This window comes from Passer domesticus, chromosome 6, assembly GCF_036417665.1.
Source record: "Passer domesticus isolate bPasDom1 chromosome 6, bPasDom1.hap1, whole genome shotgun sequence".
NCBI classification, from domain to species: Eukaryota; Metazoa; Chordata; class Aves; order Passeriformes; family Passeridae; genus Passer; species Passer domesticus.
This window is the reverse complement of record NC_087479.1, coordinates 62,245,806-62,260,746: the sequence shown is the minus strand read 5'-3', so window position 1 is coordinate 62,260,746 and position 14,941 is coordinate 62,245,806. Positions and strand designations below refer to the sequence as shown.

The window sequence follows — 14,941 nt, the reverse complement described above, 5'->3', positions numbered from 1 at the left end:
AAGTGAAAGTAGGAAACCAAACAAATACATCTCAAAAGATACTTTATCTTGCAATTATTATGGCCTTAAATAATAGTTGCTCTTAACTGGCATAAGCTCGTGTTGCCAAGAGAAACAGTTCCACCTTCCCTGGCAGCCTGTTCACATTCCTGTTGCCTCCTCCACCTTACCAGAATGAGAGTATCTGCAGCTGAGCATTGACCTGGGATGAGGAACTGACACAAGGTAACAGTAATTCAAGAGAAATTGCTGGATTTTTGTGTTTTGGTCTTTCCTCAGCTGAGTTAGCCACTCTCATTTGCCACCTGGCTCTCTATGTGCTGGTGTGATGTGGGAATGACACAGGGCAGGAGCAAGGGGCTGAGGAAACAGGATCTGTTCTGTGGGTGATGCTTGTGCTGGCCCAGGTGATGGGAGAACAAAGAATTAAAGGTGTAGTTGCTGGTTTAACATGGGACCTTTGAAGTCTCATGATCTGCAGGAAAGTGAAGTGTGGTAGTGACCCATGTGCAAACTGCTGTGGTGCAAGTGTTACTGTTTTTCCAGATTTGAGCCATCAGCTCTCTGATTTTATAATGCTTTGCAAATGCACATTATCACTGGATGAAATAGGCTTTAATGTCCCCATCTCTGTGTTAGTGTACATCCTCTTGTACTGCAGACACAGTGAAGCAACTTTGTTTTATAGAAGTCCTTTTTCCAATGGTTTTTCTCTGGTTTTATTTTGGTGTATAAATCTCTGTAAAATTACTGTGTTAATGCTTCTCCAGTGGAATTTGTATGCTAGTTTTAACTGCAAGTGTGTACAGAGGTCATCTACAGATCTGGAATTAGTCAAGCAAAGATTAATGCTATCTCTGTAGCTGTTTTCTCCTCCCTAAAAAAGAAAACAAAGTTAACTGCACATGAGTGGGTGTAGAAAAGCAAAGGAAAATTTTCTGATAGGCCTCTGTACATGTGTTGGATAATGTTTGCTTTCTTGTGCAACTCTACTCATTTGTCCAATATTTTTTTTAAATGAAATGAACTTGTACAGGCACATAGTTATTATCACAAACAATTTAGAAGCTTTAAAGACTCATTTCTATCTTGTTTATTTGAATTAAGGATCTTTTTCATAATAACTGCCTGGTCTCCAGTGTCACAATTTGCTTGTGTAGCTGAGGACAAAAATGTTTTTTAACACATTTGGGATGAATGGAAGATGAAGCTGTACTGTCCTTATGACAGGAACTGGAGTTTTCTGTTATTTGCCGGAATAACCTCCTGCCAGTAATTTCCTAAAGCCTTTTTTAACTTCACTGCCCAGGTGAGAATCAGGGGCTGTTACAACTTCCACCCAGCACAAGCAGAGCACTTTGCAGTGCTCCACACAGTGTGGAAACTTGGAAAGTTTGGAAGCTTGGAAACTGTGGTTTCTAATGTTTTTGGGAAAAGACAATGCCATGTGGGGTGGGGGGGCTAAAGAGATACTGATGACCTCTTCACAACCATAATCCTCCCTGAAATGGAGGTAACCTCCAGTGCTGCCTCCGGCATCTGCACAGCTACTTACATGGTACATTTTTGAAAACTCTTATGAGGATAAATGTGACAAAAATCAAAACATGGAATAAGCCTTACTCAAGTTTTAGACTTCGTGAGTTTTATAGTCTTTTAATTAAAAATTGCCTTCTAAAAATTTATCTTAATTGTGCTGGAAGAACATCTTTCACAGCAGATGTTCAATAAAATGTAAGTTGGGCTTTCAGCATCTCTATTTCTAGTTGTGATGTCTTTGTTGTGAAAAGTTGTCATCGGTCTGACTACATCATTTTTCAAGCCACCTGCTGTTCCTTTCCTCTTCTCTCCTCTTCCCCACTCATTTCCTTTTGAGGTTGATACCGAAGAACATTAAACCTGAGGGCAGCTTCTTTCTACCAAACTTGTTTTTCACACTGTGCCCTCCTGCTAATGCTTATTTTATTAGCCCCCTTCTTACCCTGGCAGCAGAGGCAGTGACATAGCAGCCAGGGCACTTTTCCAAACCCTGAAATTTTACAAGCAGTACACAGTGGAAACATTTACAAATCTGTTCCAAGATACATATACACTGTGTGTGTATATACAGATGTAAATACTCAGATGTGTTTCTTGAATTTTCAATTCTCCACCCAGTTAAAATTTTATATGTAGGTGTCCATGGTGAACCTTTTGCTTTCTGTGGCAAGATAACAGGCTTTCTAGGGAGAAAGAGAATTGTTTTCTTATCTTGATGTTCCCTGAGGCTTATCTGGAATCCTGGGGCATCCAGGTATTGGGTGTTGATAAGGAGAGAGCAGATCCACCAGGTCTGCAATGCTGACTCCTTGATGCTTAGTCATCTGTATGAAGGGATGGGCTGCTGCAGGTTTGAGGGTTTTATGTGGGTCTTTCTTTTTTGTCTCTGAACGAGACTGTTTTCTGTTTTTTGGTAAATCATAACTTTTTTAAAGGGGTTGAGATTATCTGAAGCCCATCACTTGCTAGGTGGAAAGCTGTAGCAGCTCTTATATTCTTCAGAACAGGAGGCAGAACAGTGACAGTCATTAGGATAAGTGAAGCTTTGACCTCCCCAAGTGGAAAACTACATTGTGTTTCTCTCTATGAGTTGAAGAAATCTGAATAGTTTAAAACCATGTTTTTACTGCTTGTAATATTTGATCTATTTTTTCTAAATTATGACTTGTTGACTTGTAGGCAAAATCCACTTAGCGCACTTAATATCTGGTCAGATTTTCTTGTAAAATGTCATCTTTCAGTGTGTAAGTTCCATGTCTGACAAAAGACAGTGATCAAAACTTGTATCTGATCAAAACCCAGGCACTGAGAAACTTCAATATTGATGGTTTGCCTCTAGATTTGAATTAAATGTATTTTTATAAAAGCAAACCTCTCTATCGAATACTGCAACCAAAAGCTCACAGTTTTGTAAATTTCTAGGTGTGATTTTTAGGTTTATTCCCATTCCTAAAACTTGGTATGAGAAAAAGTCTTCACCTCAAGTGCCTGGAAAATCCCTTAGATTTTAATAATCTGCTGAAGAATGTCCTGTCAAATGACAGTGAATCCTCAAATGTAATGGTTTAATGATATTTTTCCTAATTATTAACATTATTTTTTCTTCTTTACTGTATCAGAAATGTGATATCTGCAGTTACAAGAGCAAGGGCACCTTGCAGAAGTTAGCAGATATGCCAAGTTTCTATTCCAGCTCTTCACTGTATGAAATTATTAAGAGCAATTGCCTGAAAAAAACATTTGGTATCAATGGAGCTAAAAAGCATGAAAAAGTCCAAACTTGACCTTTGGGATGGAAATATTACCCATGTTTGGTGAAGCACATCTGCACCTTTTGCTTCCTCTTAACTGAATTGGTATTTGAGGATTACTTAAAGTGAGCCTGTGTTCAAATGTATTCCTGAATCGTGGTCTCCTCTCTTCCTCAGAAAGAGGACAATGCTCCCTTCTTCTCTATGGACCTTTCTGACCATCACAGGAATGCCACACCTGACTCTGCAGGGGCAGTGTTTGCCATTCCTGTCTGGCACACAGGTAAATCCTGACAGTATTTCTTGAAGCATCTGTTTTCGAGAAGAGTGGATGAAGTGAGGACCAGAGGCTGTGGTGATGCCTTGTGAAGGCTGACCTAGAACAGAAGCTAGACCAAGCTAAAGAATAAAGTAGGGATTTATTAGGAGGCTCAATAGATCCACCTTGGGCAGTACAAAAGCCTGCTCCAGGTGAACCCAAAATGGCCACCAAAAAATGGACCACTAGTCATGGGGTATCTCACTTTTATAAGTTCTGGTCCATTTGCATATTAGAGCTAATTGTCCAATTACAGCTCCAGCCCATGAAGTCCCATCTTTCTTGTTTTTCTCTCTTCATTCTGCCGTTGTTTATGCTCTTGGGCCTGAGATCTGCATCAGTTGTCCTTGGGTCCCCAGCTAGAGAAGGAATTGTTTTGTCTCCCTACTTTTTGAGAGCTTACTATCCCCTTATATGAAGCCCAGATCCACACACTAAAGCAGCACAGAATCTGAAAAATATAAAAGCTAAAACCTGAGGCATCAGTGGGACACACTCTTCTTCAGACTTGGTGGTGTTGCAAAGTGTTGGTGTCAAATTCATCCAGCCCTAGGCAAGATGTACTTCTGCTTATTCTTTTCTTAAAGTTAACCTTCTGTTATTGGTCATGTACTATTGCAAGTGCACTAAGCTTTGGAAATTTTGATAAAAGGTTTACAGGTGGGAAGGAATAAATACAGCACTAGGCTTAGGAGGATCAGTGTGAGTGTCCTCAATTCACTGTGAAACGCATTAAATAATTAAATTCTCTACCTGTATTATTGCTTCTTTACCTGAGTATAAAAGTTGCAGTTTCTTTTATATGATCAAGTCAAAGAAGCAGAAAGGGACAGAAGTTTGCAGAGTGAATAGCAGTAGTTGCCAGAAAAATAGAGATATTAAGGTTTTAAGGAGCAATCAAGAAACAATTTCTGTTGAATTCATCTGTGTATGAGTAGCATACAGTCACAGCAAGGCACCTGAATATACTGTGTTCTTAAATAACATTCTCATCTATAATTTTGGTAGTTTGACACAAAGGAGTAATGTATGTTGGCTTTTATCAGATTAAATTATCCACAAATAAATTCTCAGCGAATTATCTTGGCTGGTTTCTGTTCTTCCTGTTAGGCTGTGGTGCCTAACACTATAATTGGTGCCTCTGATGGGGTAATCAGTCAAGTCTTATGAGTGTGTCATGCCCACCACAGCATCTTCCTTCAATGAAAGGATGCTGGGGCATCCTGTCCCCAACGTCCTGTGATTTTTGGCTGGTGAGATAGGAGGATCTGAGGGGATACAGGGATAGGGGGAATACCCATTAAAACAAGCCCTCATGTGAGGAGCAGAGCAATACAAGCCCAGTTCTCTCTGGATTCACCTAATCTTTGGATTTTCTGGTGCCAAATGAGGCAACGGTTTCTTCTTGGCTGTTTTTGAAGCCTTCACAACAAAATTCTGGTACCTGGTATGGGTGGCTTCAGCTGCAGCCATATCTTTGGCGGGAGTTTAATCCCATTTATGAACCCTGTTGGACTTTGATGTTTGGGGCTTTGCTAGCAGAGCAGCTAAACCTGGCTGGATTTTTTTGTCTTTAGTTCAAGCAAAAATTCCATGCAGGAGCTGTTAAACTGTGTAGGGAAAATTGGTCCCAGCCAGGAATGACTGTCAGTGCTAACACAGCTGTTTTCAAAAGTTACAGCAAGTTTTGTTTTTTATGTAAAATTTTTTTAAGGGTTGCATTTTAGGTAGATATCCCTTGCGGTCAGGCTGTCATAACAAAGAGCAGTGTGCTATCACAAAGTGACAGGTAACAGGAGATGCATTTACTGGAAACACTAAAAAAACCATACCTAATAAAACTAGAAACCACAATGGTTTTTTTTTCATAATTCACCTGATCTTAAAGTTTATCTATTCAAAAGAAAAGCAAATTGCCACTTGTAAATAAAGTGACTCTTCAAATGTCTTTTTCAGATCTTCATCTTTTAATAGTTTCTAAGCATAGCATCACATCAAATACTTGAGCAGAGCATATGTGTTTCCACAGTAGTGCTGCAAACTTCAGTCTCTTGTGCTTTCATGCAACTTGTATCTTTGGTCTCTGCCAAACCATTCTGATTGTTACTGGTGCCCTTTCAAGATGGTTTTTACCCAATTGTTTAGGGAATTTTTAATCCAATAAAAAGACAGGCTAAATTATGCTTTAAAACTCTTAAAACTCCTGAGATTTTTTTTCCTCTCTTTCAGATGCTGAGTCATCATGTTTATGAAAATCATACATCACTATCTGGAAATCGTATAATTTATTTAGAAATGCTGACTGCCACACTATATCTGCTAAACTAATCAAGCACTAAACTGGCCTTGATCAATGTGCTTCAGTCAAGGGTGTTGCAATTTACTTGCTCTGACCTTCCCTGCACGTTTAAGAGTCTTAAATGAACAGGGACAGTCAATGGCGGTTACAGCATTTAAGAAACTCATGGAGAATGAGGAAGCTAAATAACTACAAGGATGTAGAGCAAGCTTGATTTATTTCCTTTTTTTTTAATATCCATATCATCACTTAGCAAAGATTCCTTCATTTGTGGTGAATGAATAAGGTAGATCTAGAAGAAGTGAGTTCAAATAAATAAAATCTGCTTTCATGCTTCTAAAAATAGGCTTTTAGGCCATCTGGAGAATGTTAATAAAGAATTAAAGAATGTTGTTAATAATTGCTGGGTCATTCCAAAACTGTTACAAGAGCCACGTTACAGTAATACAGGTTGTCATACCAGCCCCCATGTATTGGACCAGCCTAATAAAACCTAACCCTGTTTTCTCAATCTCAAACTCTCCATTTTGGCAAATGGGACATGTTTAAGGATGCAGTACATGCACACATATCTATAAATATTCCTGCAATGTCTAATAGTATTGGATGATTTTTTATCTGTGTCTAATCTGAGGTGCTTTTAAAAGTCCTAATGATAGAGACTGTGCCCTTTGTGTGGGCTGGACCTGCACTCTCAAGGTTTTTCAAGTTGAAGGGCAGGCAAACCCATTAATTATGTTGTCTCCTAAGCTACGTGTGATGCTGTTAGAATTCAAAAGACTGTTGGTTTTCAACATGAAGCAAAGTGATCCTGCTTTGCTCATTAGTGTGTGTTGTTCTGGGGGATTCCTCAAGGACACAACATGGAGAAGAGTTGATGGGACAAAAATATTCCCAGTTTTGTAGCTGACACCTTCAAAGACTCAAACTGTCCTGACCAAGCTATTTGCATTTTAACCTTGTAATGTGAACACTTCCAAGCTACTTAATCCAGTGCAGCATGACAGAAATAAAATTAAACCTTGTTTCAACAGCTGCAATAATTTTATCTCAAGCCTTTTAAATAAAGATCACTTCCTACTTTTTCCTTCACTACACTGCATGTCTGCCATGTTCTTCTAGGGTGTAAATATTGTGTAGAACTGTGCATCATGCAGAATTTTAGTGTCTCTGGTCAGGCTTTTGTTTAAAAACCATTTTTGTGCAACCCAGGAGGAATTGGAAAGTGTATATTTAGTTGTATTTGGACATAATTGTACAGATCTTCCCGCTTAAAGTTGTCATTTTGCCATCAGCATATGTGAGGTGGCATTAGTGCTCCCTGCTTTGCGGCGGTATATCAGGATGGTTGTTACTTCTGCCAGGTCACTGGGATGTTAATTAAAAATGCACATTTTCATCAGAAGTCCTGGGTTAATCACAGTCTGTGTGTGGGGCTGGCACTGCCATGTGCCTGACACAGGGGGATTTAATGCAGTTTTTAATGCAGTGGCATTTGGGTCTGTGGGGGATTACCTGTGCCCTGGGCTGGCCCTGGCATGGGTGTTGTGTCATCTCCAGCCTTGCCCATGCTCCCCAGTGATCACAGACTGAGAAAGTCATTATCTGCCACTCCCTGGCTCCCAAAACAGAGCTGCATTTGCAGTCTGGTGGTCTCTAAGATGCTTTTGTTCACTTCATCAGCTGAATATTCATTTATGCATCCAATTGCACATTTGTTGAGAAAAATCAGGGCTGAAGCTTTTCAGTGCTTAGATTGAGATGCAGAAATGAATCATAAATCACTTGAATTCTGTGATTAACTCCCTTATTGCAGTTGCTGGAAGAACATGTATTTAAGCAACCATCATCAGTGCTTTCTAGCGTGGACTGTGCTTACTGCAGTGAAATTGTGAGCACCTGTATGAAGGAGACTTGTAAGAAAAAATGTTTAACATAATTTGAAATTCACACAAAGTGCTTCCCTTTTACTTTGCCCAGATTTACATTTGCAGTGGGACTTCCAGGAGTGAGGAGTTTATGGGTTGGGTTTAATTTGTTTTTAAGAACTGCAATGTAGGCATCACCTCAATACGTCATAAGAAAGTGGTCTGATACCCCCCCAGCTGTGTGTTTCAGGGCTTCCTGCATCTACTCAGGCTTGGAGATCTAGAAATGCTGTAGTTTTCTCTATTTTTTTTTGCAATACACTTTCCATTTTTTTCATAACAAATGAGAAATATTAGCATCTGCTCTGGTTGTCTGAGAGTACAGTTATTCTTCATGCATGTGTTTCATTTCAAGCTGTGACCATTATTTAAATTTGCAAAGAAATAATTTTACTGGGGAAATAATTAACTATAGTCTGGAATAAGTGTACATATGTATAAAGAATACGCTGTTGCTGGGAGGACATGTCCTTTGTATGATGAATGCTCTGGGATTTTTTTTGAAAGGTGTGATGAAGAAGCAGAATAATTATTCTGCTCTTATTTGCTTCTCCTCTTTGTGTCCCAAATACATCTTCCTTTTACTAAATTGCTGGTAGTGAGCTTTAATAAATCAATTTCGTGGAGGCAGAATACTGGCCAGAGGATGCTGGTTAATGTATGGAAATGAATGCACTTGATGTGCTTTGGAAAGTTGTGACTGGGAAGAGGTGCAGAAATGGAACCAGGTCACACAGTTACCTGTGAATGTCAAAAACATCTCAGTGAACCAAGAAAGTCACTTAACACAGAGCTCTGAATTAAATGATTTTATTCTAATTGGGAATACCTGCAAGGCAGTGGAAGAAAGGGGTGAGCCTGGTAAATTGGCATCTTGGCTGGTAGGCACAGTGGACAACTGTGCCAAGATAGTTTTGTTTCTAGTCTGTGAGGTTCAAAATCATCCAGGTGATGAGTTTTTACAGAGATTTCGTGTGGGGGAGAGAAGTGAAAGCAGGAATGTACTGTAGGAAGGAGGTTGCTTGCAGGAAATCAGTAAAGTGAGTGCATGCAAAGGACATTCCATTTAAGGAGGAAAAACATAGGAAAGCATCATTAGTATATATGTGAAAAAAAGAAAAGTTGTTTTGATTGATTTAAAAAAAATAAATTATATTTCCTATGAGAAAGATACAACTTAATCCCAAACTGATTTTCTTCCATTCCATACCAGTTTGTCTTTTGGCCTGCTGACTGTGTCAAGCTGACTGGTATTTTGGGCTGTTTCGTATTTTTGAACTAGGTGTTTATTGCCTTTTGAGTATGCTTTAAATGTTAGTGAGGGCATGGACATTTTGGTGAGGTTTAGGCAGAATCTTCCCTTGTTGCTCACTATGGTGCCTTGAGTAGCTGCATTTTGCTTTTCTGTCTCAGATGAACATAATGTTGGTGGGAACGAGAATGAAGCAAAGCCAGCAGGATTTTTAAATGAGGTTGATTGGACTTAGACAAGAAAACTGCTTTGGGAGCTCTGGAGTGAAAAGATTTAACTTCTGTTGCCTTATACTATAAGTCGGTAGCAAAGCCACAGGAAGATTGCAAAAATTTTGAATCCCCTTCATTTCTTGTAGCCGCATGAAAGAATCTTCACCACTGAAAGCTTGGAGAATAATACTAAATATGCTTTTTTGTTAATGATGGCCCATTTAAAAAAACCAGCTGTCCAATTGACAGAATTTTTTGAGACAAATTATTTTAGCCCATTAATAAACATGAATTAGAAAACATTTGTCTGTACTCACTTTGAGTTTTAGTCATCAGTTAAGTGTGGGTTTGGTGTATCTCCTTTAGCTTTCCTCATTATAACATTGCATCCCTTCCAAAGTCATCCATTCTAATCTAGGGAAGTGGGACTTGGTCTTTTCTCCTGCTTGCCTGCCCTGTCCAGCATCCTTGCCCAAGTCCTCTTCACACCTTCTGAATCTGTTTTATTTTATTTAATATTTTTGCCTACTTTGGCCATTATGTCCCTGGTGAGCTCTATGATTAGTTATTTTTGCCAGCAAAAAAAATTGCAGTAGGAGCCCCTTCTCTCTTAAACCTGCCAGTGCATCTACCACATAAAACAAGCAAAATATAAGTTAAAGGAAGCCCACATTTTACTGAATTGCAGCAATTCCTACAAGAAACAAAAAGCCAAAGGAAACCAGCTTCATTAGTGCTTCATTAACTTTACAGAACAAACTCAAAGGGAAATGAGCACCATACACAAGAGCTGAATACTGTTCCAAATGCTCCAGATTATTTCCTAACTTGTATTTCTTATGAGCTGTGTAAATTTGCCAACATCTGTGAAGATGCTAAAAAATGTTTCTGCTGCTGGAAAATTAGAATATTCTTCTGCAACCTGCCTCATTGATTCTCCCTCTCTCTTACCCTGCTGAGCCTGCTTCCAGCTCTGCTTCCATCTGCTTGTAGGTTAGCACAGCTCAGACTCTCCAAAACTGCTGAACTTTAGTCATCCATGGCAATTTTTAAAAGCAAGATGTTCTTAAGGGTCTAAATTATTTTATATATATATATATATATATGTGTGTGTGTGTGTATATATGTATATGTATATATATATGTGTGTGTGTGTATATATATATATATATATGTATGCCTATTCTTTATACCAGAGCTGTAGCACAGCCACATAACAAACATGCCTTTTTCTGTTGTGCCGAGACCCTTGCATATTTATGGCTGTTCTTAGCTATGCTTGCTCTGTCTCATGGAGCTCTTTCATTTTAAACAATAAGTGTTTAGAAGGGAAATGTTCAGAGGTGGGCCACGGGCTTTGCTCTTGTGTGGCATTTTTGTGCGGTGACACAGCAGCCAGTGTCAGTGGAGCCGAGGCACTGAAAGGAAAAATACACCATGATGGTATTGAGTCAGGCAGCAGTGCTAATACTTCATAAATGTCTTTCCTGATCACAAGTTCGTAGGAGTTTTGGAGATCAGTGTGGAGTTTCTTTGCAAATGCAGAGTAGATGTGATAAGTGCCTCTTTGTCCCAGGCTGAATTTTTATGAAGAAGCTGTGGCTTTTTCATGGGAAGCCATAAGGAATTCTTCATTGTATATTTTTGGATTACAAGGGGTAATTTACTCGCCTTTTTCTTATGGCTCTTGTCAGAATTCATGTTGCTTAATCTCCTTGCTCTGCTATTAAAACTCATCTTTATATTTACCACAGGCCAGGAGAGACTAATCTTAGCTCCTAGTAATTAGTGCTTTTTTAGTTCTTTGTCCTCCATGCATGGCCAACAAAGGCCTAATACAGAATGTGCATATTTTATCTTCACAGTAAGCTAAGAAACTACTAAATGGATAAACCTTGTTCTTCTTTCTCCATCATTCCTATCTTGCCCCCCCCCCCCCCAATCATATAAACCTGTGGATGTACTGAGCTAATAACACTAAGAACCATTTAACTGTGCCGCCATAACAGTAGCAAGAACAAGAAGGGATAGCAGGGGTATTTCTGCCGAGGCTGAGCCCCAGGCTGACAGAAACGTGTTTCCAGGGAAGTGTTTCAATTGCTGCCAGCCCATGGCTGCTTCCAGGGCTGTTCTGAGCAGCTGCCAGTGCAGCAGAGGAATCCACCTCCGGGGACAGCATGTGAAGGGTGCATCCACATGAAATGCAGGTACGGCTTGAACAGTTGCTGCTGACACCCCTCTCTCCCCCACAACCTCAAACACATCAGTAGCCTTCTGTATTTTCAGAAATGAGCGTTTTAGAAACTCTTCCTACAGAAAAAAATATATTCCTTCCTTTAAGCTGTCATGTTAAGCTAGTGGTAGCTTCCAATTGAAGCCAGCAGTCTCACAGCTCATGATACCTAGGAGCTCACAGGAGTCTTCCATTTCTTCTGGGTGATGACTGCTCAGTGATCAGAGAAAACATAGCTTGATACAGTCAGCCTAGTAAAATGTGCTGCTGATGCTGGGGAATTCAGGGTGCTGCAGAAGGGGTGTATGCGGTCTACAGGCTCACAGCCAAGTTCAGTGCATCCTAGAGGCAGAGCATGTCACGCAAATTCTTGAATTATATGGAATCATAGAATCCCAGAATGGTTTGTACCTTAAACATCATCCAGTTCCACACTTCCTGCCATGAGTAGGGACTTCTTCTCTAGACCAGGTTGCTCCAAGTCATGTCCAGCCTGGCCTTGAACACTTTCAGCTGTCTGGGCAAGGGACTGCCAGGACCTCACCTACCTCACAGGGAAGAATTTCATCTTAATATCTAATCTAACTGGCCTTCTATCAGTTTAAAGCCATTCCTTGTTCTTTGCAAGCCCTTGTCATCCAAAGCCCCTCTCTGGCTCTCCTGTAACCCCTCTAAGTACTGAAGGGGCTCTAAGGTCTCCCCAGACCCTTCCCCAAATAGAAGAGCTCCAGCTCTCCCAGCCTGTCTCTGGAGCAGAAGGGCTCCAGCCCTGTGATCATCTTTGTGGCCTCTTCTCGACTCGCTCCAAGAGGTCCATGGCTTCTTATGCTGGGGGCCCCATATCAAAAAGGTGGGAACTTTTTAACCTGGGTAGATCCTTCTTATTTTAAGCCCATTCTGGGGAACTAAGGGAAAAGTAAACAGTCAGTTGATGCAATTGGGGATACATTTAAAGTAGTAAGTTTATTGTGTTCTAATGCATGATTTTTGAACCTTATAGAAAAGTTTGCTGCTGAACACTGTTAGATGTAAATCTAAATCATAAGTAGGTAGTTTTAAGAAAGTTATGCAAGACCCCAGCTCTAATTCCAGACAACCACCAGCAATGACTTTCTGCCATTCACAGGGAAGAATTCCTGCTGTGGTTTTCTGTGTTGGAGTTCAAAGCATGAAGGTCTGTGCTCTGCAGTCAAATGGACAGGGGAAGTGGTTTCACTCCAGTAGAAACTCCATTTAATTTTTGGATTTCACTTTCCTTTCCTGTACTGCTGTGAACACCCAAAACTGTCCCCATTGTTGTCCTGCTTTGGGTTTTCAGTGCCAGCAGAGGCTGAATTGTTTCTGGGAGTGACTCCAGCAGTGCCTTTGGATCAAGCATAGAGACAGTGCAGTGACCAGTACAGAGTCACAGAGGCTGATAAGTCCCAGATAAGCCTTTGGAGTTTAGTTGCCAGATAGAAACCTCCTCTTGCCCTTCTCTTATCGTCAGTTCCATTTTGTGAGATGAAACAGGATGAAGAGCTGGACTTTGTCAAGCTGCACCTTGACAGAGATGTATGTATGGGATTGCCAGTTTTGGGATGCCACAAGCCATCTCCTCCAGTAAAAATCCTCCTCAGCTGATGAGGAGATGAACTGAAAAATGATAAAAATCTTCAAGATAGGCACAGCCTATTGCTTCAGAACAGATAAGCCTGAATGTCAAAAAAAGTTGCTGAACAAGCTGAATATTTTAGAGTAAAAGGAGACAAAACCTGCAAGGCTAGTTATTGCAAATACTTTGGCTCTCATGCCTGAAGTACTGCAACACATGGCTAAATCTAGTGGAACTGGGTAGGAGTCATACTCTTTGGGGCAATGGATGTGAAATCTCAGAAAATCTTGTTTCTGGGACCTTCTCAGTTCTTCCGAGCCTTGTGCTCAGGGACCCTCCCTTCTCCTGATGTGCTTTTGTTTTACTGGGAAGTGCTGTGTTACTGATTCACTGTACCTCATCTTCTTTTGTGTATTTAAGCTACTTTCATAAGGAACATAAATTTGTTTAGGGTAGTTCTGTTTCTCCTTTTTTCTGCTAGTTCATCTTTTCTCCTCTACCTTCTTCCAGTACCTTTAGAACCTGTTTACCAGTTTCAAATCCACCTGAAGGCAGACCAGATGTGTTCAATCTCTAGAAATGGCTCAGTGAGTCTAATGAAGGTCACTGGCTCTCTGGAGGCTGATCCTCTCCTGTGGTGAGGACCCTGGAGGCTGTTCAAGAACATGTGGAAGAAATGCTGGATAGTTTAAGGGAAATAAAGATACTGCCAAGGAGAGGGGTCTCAACACTAAGGAAGTAGAGAAGTGGTTTAAGTCTTCAGGGGTTTGTGGGAAATGGGGGTTGAGGTGGTAGGAGTGATTACTGGGAATGTTCCTGAGAAGGACAAAGAGCAAGGACTGTTAATGATGGATGGAGGTGTGTGTGTATGGATGTAGGGCACAAATCCACAGGAGATCTTTTCTTGTTCCACTGTGGGCAGGAAAACTTTTTTTTCTGATGGCACCCAGTTAATTGTGGTTTGGTTTGATAAATGTTAATGTATTCCTGTGTCATGAAACTGCTGTGTTAGCATGTGTCTGGCTGCCATTTGTGGATCTGAAGCAGCAGTTTTGCTGTGCAAGTAGGTCTGCTCTTCAAACAATTGGGCATGAACTCATGCTGACTTTTCCCTTTAGGTCAGCTTGCAGCTTCATTCCTACAGGAGCATTATGTTGGCAAATCAAGAAGTCACTTCTCCCTCTAAGCAGTTTGCTGCCACAGAGGAAAAAAGTTGTTGCCCAAAGCTGGCTTTAGGATATAAAATTTCTTTTTTCCCCTGGAATTATTTCAGGTACTGCATCATCCTTGCAGGTTGTGCAAATCCATTTTTATGTGGTTTCGTGACTGTGGCTGCTTTAGCTGCTAAATATTGATTAAATAATTTTGATATAAATATGAGCTGCCAGAGAATCTGTATTACGGTGCCTTCCAACCCAAACCATTCTTTAATTCTGTGATCAAAGTCAAGGTGGCTCTGCTCAGACAATTTATATCTACAGAATAATTATGCTGCTGTATGTATTTCTAGAATGTGCTAAGACTTCACATTTGTTTCACAGTACAGTAAAAAAAGCTTCATTTGATGAAGACTTAAATAAATTAATGTGCAGATTTCATAAATCTTTTTTAATGCTATTATTTTGCAACTTCTTTCTCTGACTGTGCCAGTCAAAACTAAAAATAGGGCAAACAGGGCTTGAAGATTTCAAGCTGCAAGTCATTAAGGAGTTAATGCACATAATTGAGGAGCAAGTGGGAATAGCATACATCTGATAAGAAATATATGCATAGAAATTGTAGCTGCCTACAAAGATGCATGAAACAGAACTGAA

The 14,941-nt window shown here is 40.2% G+C and overlaps 1 protein-coding gene and 1 long non-coding RNA gene across 4 annotated transcripts in view; both read left to right on the top strand.

Moving 5' to 3' along the window:
* The window catches only part of NAV2 (neuron navigator 2), a 385,274-nt gene that overhangs the window by 126,480 nt on the left and 243,853 nt on the right, over positions 1–14,941 (top strand). The window lies entirely within an intron of this gene.
* LOC135303939 (uncharacterized) lies at positions 47–6,111 on the top strand. Its single transcript, XR_010365360.1, has 3 exons — positions 47–225; positions 3,468–3,573; positions 5,839–6,111. It is a non-coding gene; the product is annotated as an uncharacterized LOC135303939 (long non-coding RNA).